Below are 13,492 nucleotides of genomic sequence, written 5' to 3' on the forward strand. Positions count from 1 at the left end.
GTGTTCTTTTGTTTTTCTTTTCCTTGTGATTTGATTGTTCTTTTCGGTTGACCTAAAGTTATTTAAGGAAATTAAATATTAACTTTCCTTAAAAGGCATTGTCTAGGCGGTGGTGGTTGTTCCCATATCCAAGAAGGTCATGTGCCTCATCATGCAGTCCTGGAAGTCAATTTTGGAAACTAATATTTAATGGAATTAATAACATAGGTGATTTGGATCGAACGTGTTAAGTTCCGCAGGAGATCCGAGTCTAAACCTAAAAGAACAAATAGATTAAACTTTGGATCAAACGTGTTAAGTTCCGCAGGCGATCCAAGTTTAATTTAAAAGAACACATGGTAACTAGGAAAAGGTTCAAACCTTTGTACAAAATTTTTGTACAGTGGAACCATTAGGTTTTCTGAGTAGCAACCAACAATTCCGGAGTTGCAAGGACTCCAAATCTGCTGGCAAATCCTTATTTAAACCTCTATAGGTGCAGGGAAAAAAAATAAAATATAATCAACCTTCATTGGGACTGATATGCTTCAATATCAGGCCCAACGTGGGCCTAATATGCTTCAATATCAGGCCCAACGTGGGCCAGGTATCGTATCGGTTCATAAAACATTAGATCTAACTCCCCCTAATTAAACTCCAAATATTCTAACAGTGTCCTGATGAAAAAAATAAATAACATCAATTATAAAAGTCCCCTTCAAAAAAGTTGTGCACTGTTCTGTGCCAACTGGCACGGAGCAATACCTTTTTATAAATGGGGTATAAATACGTTTGGACACCAGATATACCTTCTCCCCAGTTTGACCTTCACAGGAAACGTGATTTCAGGTAAATCCAAGAAGGGGATGGCCATCAGTGCGTTTTGCTCAAAACCCACTGATGGACCTAGACACCTCTAATTCGACCCATTTCAGTTCGAGTGGTATTCTGGAGTTCCAAGGACTCCAAATCTGTTGAAAAAACATTATTTAAAGCTTTATAGGTGCAGGGAAAAAATTAAAATATAATCAACCTCCGTTGGACCTGATATGCTTCAATATCAGGCCCAACGTGGGCCTGATATGCTTCAATATCAGGCCCAACGTGGGCCTGGTATCGCATCGGTTTATAAAACATTAAATCTAACTCCCCCTAATATAAACTCCAAACATTCTAACAGTGTCCTGATGAAAAAAATAAATAACATCAATTTTAAAAGTCCCCTTCAGAAAAGCTATGCACTGTTCTGTGCCAACTGGCACGGAGTAATACCTTCTTATAATTGGGGTATAAATACGTTTTGACACCAGATATACCTTCTCCCCAGTCAGACCTTCACAGGGAACGTGATTTTAGGTAAATCCAAGTAGGGGAGGGCCATCAGTGGGTTTTGGTCAAAACCCACTGATGGACCTAGACACCTCTGATTCGACCCATTTCAGTTCAAGTGGTATTCTATTATTCCAAGGACTCTAAATCTATTGGAAAATCATTATTTAAAGCTCTATAGGTGCAGGGAAAAAAATAAAATATAATTAACCTCCGTTGGGCCTGATATACTTCAATATCAGGCCCAACGTGGGCCTGATATGCTTCAATATCAGTCCCAACGTGGGTCTGGTATCATATCGGTTTATAAAACATTAAATCTAACTCCCCCTAATATAAACTCCAAATATTCTAACAGTGTCCTGATGAAAAAAATAAATAACATCAATTTTAAAAGTCCCCTTCAGAAAAGTTGTGCACTGTTCCGTGCCAACTGGCACGGAGCAATACCTTCTTATAATTGGGGTATAAATACGTTTTGACACCAGATATACCTTCTCCCCAGTCAGACCTTCACAGGGAACGTAATTTTAGGTAAATCCAAGTAGGGGAGAGTCATCAGTGGGTTTTGATCAAAATCCACTGATGGACCTAGACACCTCTTATTCGACCCATTTCAGTTCGAGTGGTATTCTGGAGTTCCAAGGACTCCAAATCTGCTGGAAAATCTTTATTTAAAGCTCTATAGGTGCAGGGAAAAAAAATAAAATATAATCAACCTCACGTGGGCCTGATATGCTTTAATATCAGGCCCAACGTGGGCCTGATATGCATCAATATCAGGCCCAACGTGGGCCTGGTATCGTATCGATTTATATAACATTAAATCTAACTCCCCCTAATATAAACTCCAAACATTCTAACAGTGTCCTGATGAAAAAAATAAATAACATCAATTTTAAAAGTCTCCTTCAGAAAAGTTGTGCAATGTTCCGTGCCGACTAGCACGGAGCAATACCTTCTTATAATTGGGGTATAAATATGTTTTGACACCAGATATACCTTCTCCCCAGTCAGACCTTCACAGGGAACGTGATTTCAGGTAAATCCAAGTAGGGGAGGGCCATCAGTGGGTTTTGGTCAAAACCCACTGATGGACCTAGACACCTCTGATTCGACCCATTTCAGTTCGAGTGGTATTCTGGAGTTCCAAGGACTCCAAATCTGCTGGAAAATCGTTATTTAAAGCTCTATAGGTGCAGGGAAAAAAATAAAATATAATCAGCCTCACATGGCCCTGATATGCTTCAATATCAGGCCCAACGTGGGCCTGATATGCTTCAATATCTGGCCCAACGTGGGCCTAATATCCTTCAATAAAATAAATTGATTCACCATAAATTTAATTTACACAAACAGTAAATCATTACAAGAATAGTATATTGTAATTGTTCAGTATCTACAGTTTAATGTTTTTGTCAGACATGATTTTATGTCCAAGTCTAAATCTATAAGCTCTCTTATCAGCTTGTAAAAAGTCTGTAGATCTCTGGAACATCAAACTCTCTACATAGAGCATTATAAAAAAAAAGCACAATCCAACCTACAAAACAAAAGCAAAATGCATCATAAAAAAGCCAAATCCAATTATTATGGAAGATACACAAATACTTACGATTTGCTTTGTGTGGGGCCAATAACTTGAATCGTTTTATACTCTCTCTCGGAGAAATGTGCTAAATCTTTATGCCATCTGGTATAGTATGACCAGTTTAGCTCCTTAAAAAATAACACCTATAAATATCAAACCATAGTAATTAATACATAACCAATGATTATTTGATATACGAAATTTGTTACTTACAGTTTGATTAAAAACAGAAGTGTAATTTTCTGTGTTGCCAAGAGAGTTATAATGAATTATTTGACCTTCCTCCATGTCCATGACCATTAGATGCCAATGATCATCTTAGTTATTTAGAGGACAGAAAATATATCTAATGTCCTTGTCGTCATTAGTTTTTGCAGTTTGTTTCAATGCATCCACGTACATCATTTCAAACAATTCCTATGCAAATAATAGAGGTATTTAGGTGACTGCATTCAATATATATTATAAACACTTTACAATGAGATAAGGGACATACTCAAAATCCAACCCCACAAAATATAGATGGGTGGTACGGTGAGTTAGAGTTTTTGACTTCATTAGCAAGAATATTCCAATAAACATTTATGCAATCCCCATTGGTGTATTGCGTCCAATCAAATATTGTCATAAAAGATTGCATATCTAAAGAGAAATTATCATTTGTCCATATTGGTTGCACCGTCACCCTACACACAAGGATACAGTCAATGGTATTTAATAAATTTAAAGTAAAAAAAATATCATTAAAGTCCAATAATAATAATCCTTCGTTGACATGTGGTTTAAGTATTTAGGCTGGCTACTACGTTACATTAACTGACTGAGCTTCAATAATGCATCGGCTATCACACCATCTTGACTGTTTTTAAAAAATGTCTTCGCTTGCTGAGATAATTAAAATTATACTATGTCATTAAGGAATATAAAATAACAACTTACCTACTCTTGACCGTACCTTCAATATTTTGGTTTTGACCTTGTTAAGTTCATCACATTTTGTTGCTAGCTGCGATGAACTTGTATCTTCGGTCTTTGATGGTGCAGGAGCATCTGGTTCGACAGTAAGAACAAGCTGTTTACCTTTTTTTTTTGGTGCATTCGGCTATCAAACTTCTCTGGGTTCTCTTTCTTTTGGGGGCTACCCAAAAATTAGTTGGAATTATAGGCAGATGAGGGTCTATGCCTTCTGATGCTCTTGGCTCCCCTGATATGCTTTGTATGATTTGTTGGAGTTCTTTAATCTTATTTTCTGCATCGGCTATGATTTTGTCTTTAACATTTAAAATTATGTTATCCACGTCAGAATTTATAGTGTCAGCCTTGGTGCCACTCGTATCCCGTTCCTTACGCAGTTCACTTATTTGTTGATCCTTTTTTTTAAGCATAGATTCCATATCAGCAATCACAATATCCTTTGCTGCTACTAGACTATCCTTTTCTTCTATCACCGTTGCCAGGTTTTTATTAGCTTCCTCCAAACTTTGAGTAGCTTTATGTAAATCTTGCTTTAAACTATCAATTTTGTTATCCTTTTCCTTGCACAAAATACAATCTACTGAATCGTCACACTGTAGTAGACCTTCTTTGGCTTGCTGTAAAGATTCTTGGCCAACCAACTCAAGAGACTCAGTTGGCTGAGGCCGGTTTGGTAGTAAATCCAACTCTGATTCTACTGGAATTAAATCTACTAAAATGTTATCTACAGTTACACGGGCTATCATTTTTTTGACTGTGTCAACATGATAGTTAGGCCACCTCCACCGTAGTATTCTTGGCAATTTTTATGGATGGTCTGGATCAATAATGTTGATGTGCTCACACACCCATACCTACAATATGATTATAAAAATAATTCATAATCTTTACAAATATCGTGATATATATGTGTAATCGGACTTACAGCAAAAATATTTGGAAATCCCTTGAGCAATGGGGCCTTGGGCATTGCATCAGCAACCTGTGGTTTTGGTCTTAATGTAAACTCCAATCCAATAGAGTCTAATTGTTGAGCCATGAAACTGTATACAACATTGCACCAATTAAACCTAGCTAAGTTGTCAAAATCATCTACACAGTCAATTAGGGAGTGCACAGGTATTCTGAGAACACTGCTACTCCCACAAAACAGAATAGTTGCAAAAAAAATACAGGATATACAGTTGACAGTACAACTTGTCATTTGATCTCGACTTCCTAATCAGTTTCTCCAAATGTCTGGCAGAACAATCCGAATCTCGGAAAAACTCCATGTACAGTGCGCTTGAAGCCTCATTTAAATCGAGACGAACTATCTCTCCATTGTCGGGTAGGCCAAGAATCAGTCCCACATCTACCTTTGTAAATTTGAGCTTCTTCCCATGGAAGATAAAGTTTTTTTCCTCATGATCCCAATTATCATACATATTTTGTACCTGAGCTCTTACAAAAGAACTATCAGGGAGGTCGAGGATCCACGAAAAAGGTGTGCCTTGAATCTTCTGTTCTTGTTCTGCAGTCGGGGTAACAGAAGAGATAAACTTTCTGAAGTGGCAAATGGTACTTTTCCAGTTCATTCTTTTAGTTCTTCCTCTGTTGACATAACTTGGATAATTTAGTCGATCAGCACTCACACTTGTCGACGCTTCTTTTGTTGCCATTGCGAACCTAGCTACTGTATAACCACACCCAGCAAAACAACTCTTAGATCTCGTAATAACGACTACGCTCTTATTCTAACACGCCCACACAAACCCTAGGTTAAACGGTTATAGAAAGCATAACTAAATGAGCAACCGATCTACATACGAAACTGATTCTTGAACGCCGGTGAAGGTAGAGTCACGCCTCGAACGGAGCTGCGTAGAATGGCTTCGAAAAGAAGATGACGACCGAAGCAGGAGAGTGTGCGCTTTTGCAGATTGAAACTTGGGCCTGACATCCCATTATTTATTTTATTTTAAATTTAATCGACTCGATTTATGTGTAAGATTAATTAATTATTATTATTTTGAAATAATACTCTTTAATATCAGGCCCCACGTTGGGCCTAATATGGTAGAATATCAGGCCCACGTTGGTCCTGATATTCAAGCATATCAGGCCCAACAGTGCCTGAATTTGTATTTATTTCCATCACTTGCCAGCACACCTATGGAGCTTTAAACCATGATTGTCTAGCACCTATGGATTCCTTCAAACTCTATAATATCACTCGAACTGAAATGGGTCGAATCAGAGGTGTGTAGGTCCATCAGTGGGTTTTGACCAAAACCCACTGACGGCCCTCTCCTACTTGGATTTACATGAAATCAAGTCCCCTGTGAATGTTTTGGTGGGGAGATGGTATATATGGTGTCAAAAAGAATTCATACACTATGGATTAGAAGGTATGGCTCCGTGTCAGTTGCCACATATTCGACTTATGGTCATGCTATACACTTAAACCCTATGGTAGCACCTTCTAATTTTATTTATTTTTGATTTTTTTCATAAGGATCATGGTAGCACATTTTGAGTTTATAGAAAAGGGGAAATAGTATAAATTTATAAGAAAGGATACCATACCAGGCCCACGTTGGGCCTGATATTCAAGCATATCAGGCCCAACGGTGCCTATTTTTTTCCCATCACGTGCCACCACAGCTATGGAGATTTAAACCATGATTTGCTAGCACCGATGGAGTCCTTAAAATTCCAGAATCCCACTTAAACTTAAATGGGTTGAATCAGAGGTGTCTAGGTACATCAGTGGGTCTTGAACAAAACCCACTAATGACCCTCCCCTACTTGGATTTACATGAAATCAAGTCCCATGTGAAGGTCTTGGGGGGGAGATGGTATATATGGTGTCAAACAGAATTTATACACCATAGATTAGAAGGTATGGCTCCGTACCATTTGCCACAGAACAGTCCCTCTTGCAGTTTCAGGACTAAGTACCAATTTTTTTTCCCCCGTAACTTAGTTACTTTGGTGTTCCATATTTACATGCCTAATTCAAATTTCAAAGCCTACCTTGTGCTCTTTAAACCGAGTGTTGGTCCGATCCTATTTGATTTTCTAAACAATCCCAACCGTTACCATGTTTTTAGTTTTAAGAAGATAGATATGGTGTGCAGTACAACTTATATACCTTATCTCTCTTTTCACTGATAAGCACCAGCATCGTAATTTGGATGCCATGGGATATTGTGACTTATATTGGACTAATCACTATGCAATATAATTAATATTCCAGTTCTAGTTTATCTTCTTCTCATATAATACATAATACTGTATTAAACAACAAAGACTACATACAAACATATAAAACTACCTACACTACGTAACTTAGGGGCATTTGGTTCTTTTCTAGGAATAGGAATCGGAATGGGAATCATTGTATTGTGGAATGAGAATGGGTATGAGCATGGATATCACTCTTAAAAGCAATGTTTGGTTAGTTGTATATCTTCTATCGGAATAAATCAAAGTTTCCTTTTTTATCCTTAAAGGAAAATAAGAGAAAAAATTAGATGTGAGAGAAAGATGAATGTGAGAGAAAAATATGATGAAAGATAATGATGAGAGAGAAAGTATTATGAGAGAGAAAGTGTGATAAGAAAGAATGAAGAGAGAGAAAGTGTGATGAGAGAAAATGAAAAAAGAGAGTGTGATTGGAGAGAGCATGATGAGAGAAAATATGATATGAGAGATAGTATGATAGGAGAGGATGAAGAGAGAGAAAATATAGTGAGAAAAAATGAGGAGAGAGAGAGTCATGAGAGAGATTGAGGAGAGAGAAAGTATTGTGAGAGAAAAAGAGAACAGTGAATATGATGGGAGAGATTGAGGAGAGAGAAAGTATGATGAGAGAGAAAGTGTGTTGAGGAAAAAAGGAGTACGTGTGATAAGAGAGATTGAGGAGAGAGAAAGTATGATGAGAGAGAAAGTGTGATGAGAAAAAAGAGAAAAGAGAGTGTGATGGGAGAGACTGAGGAGAGAGAAAGTGTGATTAGAGAGAAAGTGTGATGAGGAAAAAAAGAAGGAAGAGAGTGTGATGGAAGAGATTGAGGAGAGAGAAAATATGATGAGAGAGAAAGTGTAATGAGAAAAAAAAAGAGGAAAGAGAGTGTGATAGGAGAGATTAAGGAGAGAGAAAGTGTGTGATAAAATGATGAGAGAGAATAAGGAGAGATAAGTGATATGAAAGAAAAAATAAATAAATATATTTTGATATTTGATATTAATGGAGAAAATTTTAGTTTTAAATCAAGGGTATTTTTGGAATAAGGGAATATTTTGATTGATGAAAATAGGGTAATGGCTCATTGAAGGGGAGATACATGGGAATGAGTTATTACCCAATTTCAAGGATTCATTCCCTTATTTGTATTCCTATTCCTATAATCCAAACATTAACAATGGGAATCAATGATTTCCATTCCCCACTTCTATTACCCTAAACCAAACGCCCCCTTAATTTACATTCTCTACAAGTTTTTTCCTTAAAATACTATGGATATTTAATGTTTTACGAAACGATACGATACCAGACCCACGTTGGGTCAGATATTGAAGCATATCAGGCCCACGTGAGGCTGATTATATTTTATTTTTTTTCCCTGTACCTATAGAGATTTAAATAACGATTTTCCAGCAGATTTGGACTCCTTAGAACTCCAGAATACCACTCGAACTGAAATGGGTCGAATCAGAGGTGTCTAGGTCCATCAGTGGGTTTTGACCAAAACCCACTAATGACCCTCCCCTACTTGGATTTACCTAAAATCACATTCCCTGTGAAGGTCTGACTCGGGAGAAGGTATATCTGGTGTCAAAACGTATTTATACCCCAATTATAAGAAGGTATTGCTCCGTGCTAGTTGGCACGGAACAGTGCATAGCTTTTCTGAAGGGGACTTTTAAAATTGATGTTATTTATTTTTTTCATCAGGACACTATTAGAATGTTTGGAGTTTATATTAGGGGGAGTTAGATTTAATGTTTTATGAAAACAAATGATATCAGGCCCACATTAGGCCTGATATTGAAGCATATCAGGCCCAACGGAGGCTGATTATATTTTATTTTTTTCCCTGCACCTATAGAGGTTTAAATAAGGATTTGCCAGCAGATTTGGAGTCCTTGTAACTCCAGAATACCACTTGAACTGAAATGGGTCGAATCAGAGGTGTTTAGGTCCATTAGTGGGTTTTGACCAAAATCCACTGATGGCCCTCCCCTACTTGGATTTACCTGAAATCATGTTCTCTGTGAAGGTCTGACTGGGAAGAAGGTATATCTGGTGTCAAAACGTATTTATACCACATTTATAAGAAGGTATTGCTCCGTGTCAGTTGGCACGGAACAGTGCACAGCTTTTCTTAAGGGAACTTTTATAATTGATGTTATTTATTTTTTTCATCAGGACACTGTTATAATGTTTGGCGTTTATATTAGGGAGAGTTAGATTTAACCAGGCCCACGTTGGGCCTGATATGCACTCATAGCAGGCCCACGTTGGGCCTGATATTGAAGGATATCAGGCCCATGTGAGGCTGATTATATTTTATATTTTTCCCTACACCTATAGAGGTTTAAATAAGGATTTGCCAACCGATTTGGAGTCCTTGCAACTCCATAATACCACTCGAACTGAAATGAGTCGAATCAGAGGTGTCTAGGTCCATCAGTGGGTTTTGATCAAAACCCACTGATGGCCCTCCCCTACTTGGATTTACCTGAAATCACGTTCCCTGTGAAGGTCTGACTGGCGAGAAGGTATATCTGGTGTCAAAACGTATTTATACCCCATTTATAAGAAGGTATTGCTCCGTGCCAGTTGGCACGGAACAGTGCACAGCTTTTCTGAAGGGGACTTTTATAATTGATGTTATTTATTTTTTTCATCAGGACACTGTTAGAATGTTTGGAGTTTATATTAGGGGGAGTTAGATTTAATGTTTTATGAAATGATACGATACCAGGCCCACGTTGGGCCTGATATTGAAGCATATCAGGCCCAACGGAGGCTGATTATATTTTATTTTTTTCCCTGCACCTATAGAGCTTTAAATAATAATTTTCCAGCAGATTTGAAGTCCTTGGAACTCCAGAATACCACTCGAACTGAAATGGGTCGAATCAGATGTGTGTAGGTCCATCAGTGGGTTTTGACCAAAACCCACTGATGGCCCTCCCCTACTTGGATTTACCTGAAATCATGTTCCCTGTGAAGGTCTGACTGGGGAGAAGGTATATCTTGTGTCAAAACATATTTATACCCCATTTCTAAGAAGGTATTGCTCTGTGCTAGTTGACACCGAACCTAGTGACATTGTGCTCTTGAAACTGACTGTTGGTCCGAGCCTATTTGATATTTTAAACAATCACAACTGTTACCATATTTTTAGTTTGGAGAAGATAGAAATGGTGTGCAGTATAACTTATATACATTATGTCTCTTTCCACTGATAAGCACCAGCATCACATTTTGTATATTGTGACTTATATTTGACTAATCACTATGCAATATTATTAATATTCCAATGACAGTTTATAATCTTCTCATATAATACATATCACTGTATTATACAACAAATACTATATACAAAGATATTAAACTACCTACATAACGTAATAAGTTTATTTACATTCTATACAAGTTTTTGTCTTACAAGACTGGATATTTAATCCAATGTTTTAAAATACTTATCTCTCAAAATTGATATTATTACATCAATTTTAATCTTTTTCATGTCTCCTTGTTTGAAGTCCATCTTCATATCATATAGGAGACATCGAATGTATTGCATCACAAAGAAGCCACAGTCAATGCTGTAAACAACAACATTTTTATTGTCAATATTTTTTTATCAATAATTTATATTCACACTCTGTGCTCGATTTACCTTGCTTGTTGTTGTGGACATTCTATTGTGCAGGAGACCCATTTTTCGAACGGATAATGTCTTTCCAAGTTTGGATGAATAGCAGCAACGTGCTCACGACTATATAATTTAAAATCTGATACCTGAAGATTGAAGAGGAAATTTCCATTTTCCATCAACTAGCATTTATATTAAAATACAACCATACACATTATTATTAGATGCTCACCGCTGCTTCAAATTCATATTTGTATTTACTTCCACTTGCTAGAGAATTGTACTGATTGAACGTCATTGATTTGGTGTCCACCGGCAGCAAGTGGAAGTGTGCATTATCACTGCACAAAGGTATAAATATATATCTTACCTCTTCTTCTCCTCTATCCATCTTTATCAGGTGTTGGAAGGCAAACTTACTTGACGATTTCATTAATGACTACAAATATGCAAAGTCTTACATACATAACCAAATAATAAAAAGAATTCTCAATTTTACTATACTCAAATCAATTCCTTACTGTGAAGAATGTTGAATAATATATTGACTTGTTATATGTGCTTCCAAACGGGAATGCCCCCCTAAATAGAATTTTACAATACGTGTTGATTACATCCTCTCTTATCAACATCTCTCCATTCACACCAGATAAAAGGGAATACATATTTAAACAAAAGGATGGTTCCTCCCAAACTATATCATTTGTAAATATACAAAGTAAACAAATTAGAGATTATTTTTACAAATTTAATTTTGATAACCTTAGCTCAAACGATACGAGAAGCATACAATAGTCTTGACTAATGTAATTTACATACTTTATTTCCTCCAAGGCTTTTAACAAGTACGCCACCTCTTCGTCTTGTTTTTTTTTCTTGGAAGACTTAAATTGCTTCTTCACATCTATGCACACAAACACAAAAAGCCAATTAGATAATCCATTAAATCTAACAAATTACAATGAAATTTACATATATCATCTTACAGCAATTGCTTGTTTCCTCATTTTGTCATATTTGGCAAACATATCTACATCCTTCTCTGCCTCTTCATCAGATTTGTCTTCCATCAATTGTACAATATTAATTTCTTCTTCCATTTCATCCAAATCAATTTTTCCTTTCCCCTTGCCCACAACACCATATTCTTTGACAACTTTTTTTCCTTCTCCTAAACTTGTATATTTCTCCGCAGGCTCATTTATTTGTATATTTCTACGCTGCCTCTTAAGTAAAATTTTGAGCCACAATGGATTATCAATTGGAGTGTCCCTGTAATCATAGCGACTTCTGTCACGTCCTCTCCTACTTCTTGTTGTAACACCAACAGGTTCAATTTGAGGATCGTCTACAAGCTCGCTATATTGAGATTCCATGCCTTTATTTTTAACTATTTGAAGTAATTCTTTCACCCTCTCCTTCAATTGCATGTTCTCCAATGTAAGCTCTTTAATTATGTTTTCTTGAATAATGCAATTACAACACTCCTTATTAATCTGCCTTCCTACTTCAGTGACTTCAATTTGTGATGCCTCCATTGCAGGTGGACTGTCAGCAACGCCAGCAAGGTTCTCAACCAAAGATTTTTCATCTTGGTTAGGGATTAGGTCAATCACAACCTGTAAGAATATTAAACCACATGTTAAAACAAGACTTTTTAACCAAACTATAGTCAAAGTATTCAAAATTTACCTCTTCAGATGAGACTTTGTTAATCAATTCTCTCACCTTACTAATATGTGAAGGAATATTCCTCCACTTATTTATTCTTGCTCCTTTGATTTTGTATGATTTTTGGATTAGAACATGCTCCAAAAACCATGCCTGATTGACCATCACAAGGGTTAACTATTTTAAAAATGTCTACAAAATATTAAAAATTTTGACATAAATTATACACTTACTGCCAAAAGACCAGCAAATCCCTTTAGGTAAGGGAAATTGGTGTTAGACTGTTTTGTCTCAGTTGATGAAAATATATCCCCAATCTTAGGTAATTGTGGAGCCATAAATTCATGGATTGCTTCAACCCAGTTGAATCTATCAAGATTCTCAAAATCATCTACTATATCTATAAGACTTAAAGGGACCTTATATGTACTAGAAGAAAATAAGACACAAACAAATATATACAAAATATAGAATTTGTAAAATAATAAAACATCATCTTCACCTTCAACGCGATTGCCATAAAATTTAAGCAACTCCTCAATTCTTGATCTAGGAGCTTCTTTTTTGTTTGAGAAGTAAGTTAGAAAGAGGTCACTGGATGCTTTAGCTGAATTGATCGGAATTGAAGCTCCACGGTCTGCAATACCAAGCAGCAATGAAACGTCTCCTCTTGTGAAGTCAACCGGAACACCTGACCAAGTTAAATTATTATTATACTTCTACCAACACATACAAAAGTATTACGAACACCGCCGACATGATACGATGCCGTATCAGGCCCATGTTGGGCCTGATACGGCATCAGGCCCAGGTTTAGCAAAACATTAAATTTTACCATACAACTACTTTGTGATTAAAATACAAAATTATAAATTGTACCTGAGAATCTAAAGGTTTGACTACTTGAATCCTAATTTTGAAATATATTTACCAAAATCCCACGGATGTGCTGTATATCTTCTATGTCCAAAAAAATACGAAAGAGTGTCTGTTTGATCAGCACTATGTGTCGGTCATGTAAAATAACAGAGCCTTCATGCGTTCCTTTCTTCGTGGATGGTTGAAAAAAACTTTT

The sequence above is a fragment of the Zingiber officinale genome, chromosome 1A, assembly GCF_018446385.1.
Source record: "Zingiber officinale cultivar Zhangliang chromosome 1A, Zo_v1.1, whole genome shotgun sequence".
Lineage (NCBI taxonomy): Eukaryota > Viridiplantae > Streptophyta > Magnoliopsida > Zingiberales > Zingiberaceae > Zingiber > Zingiber officinale.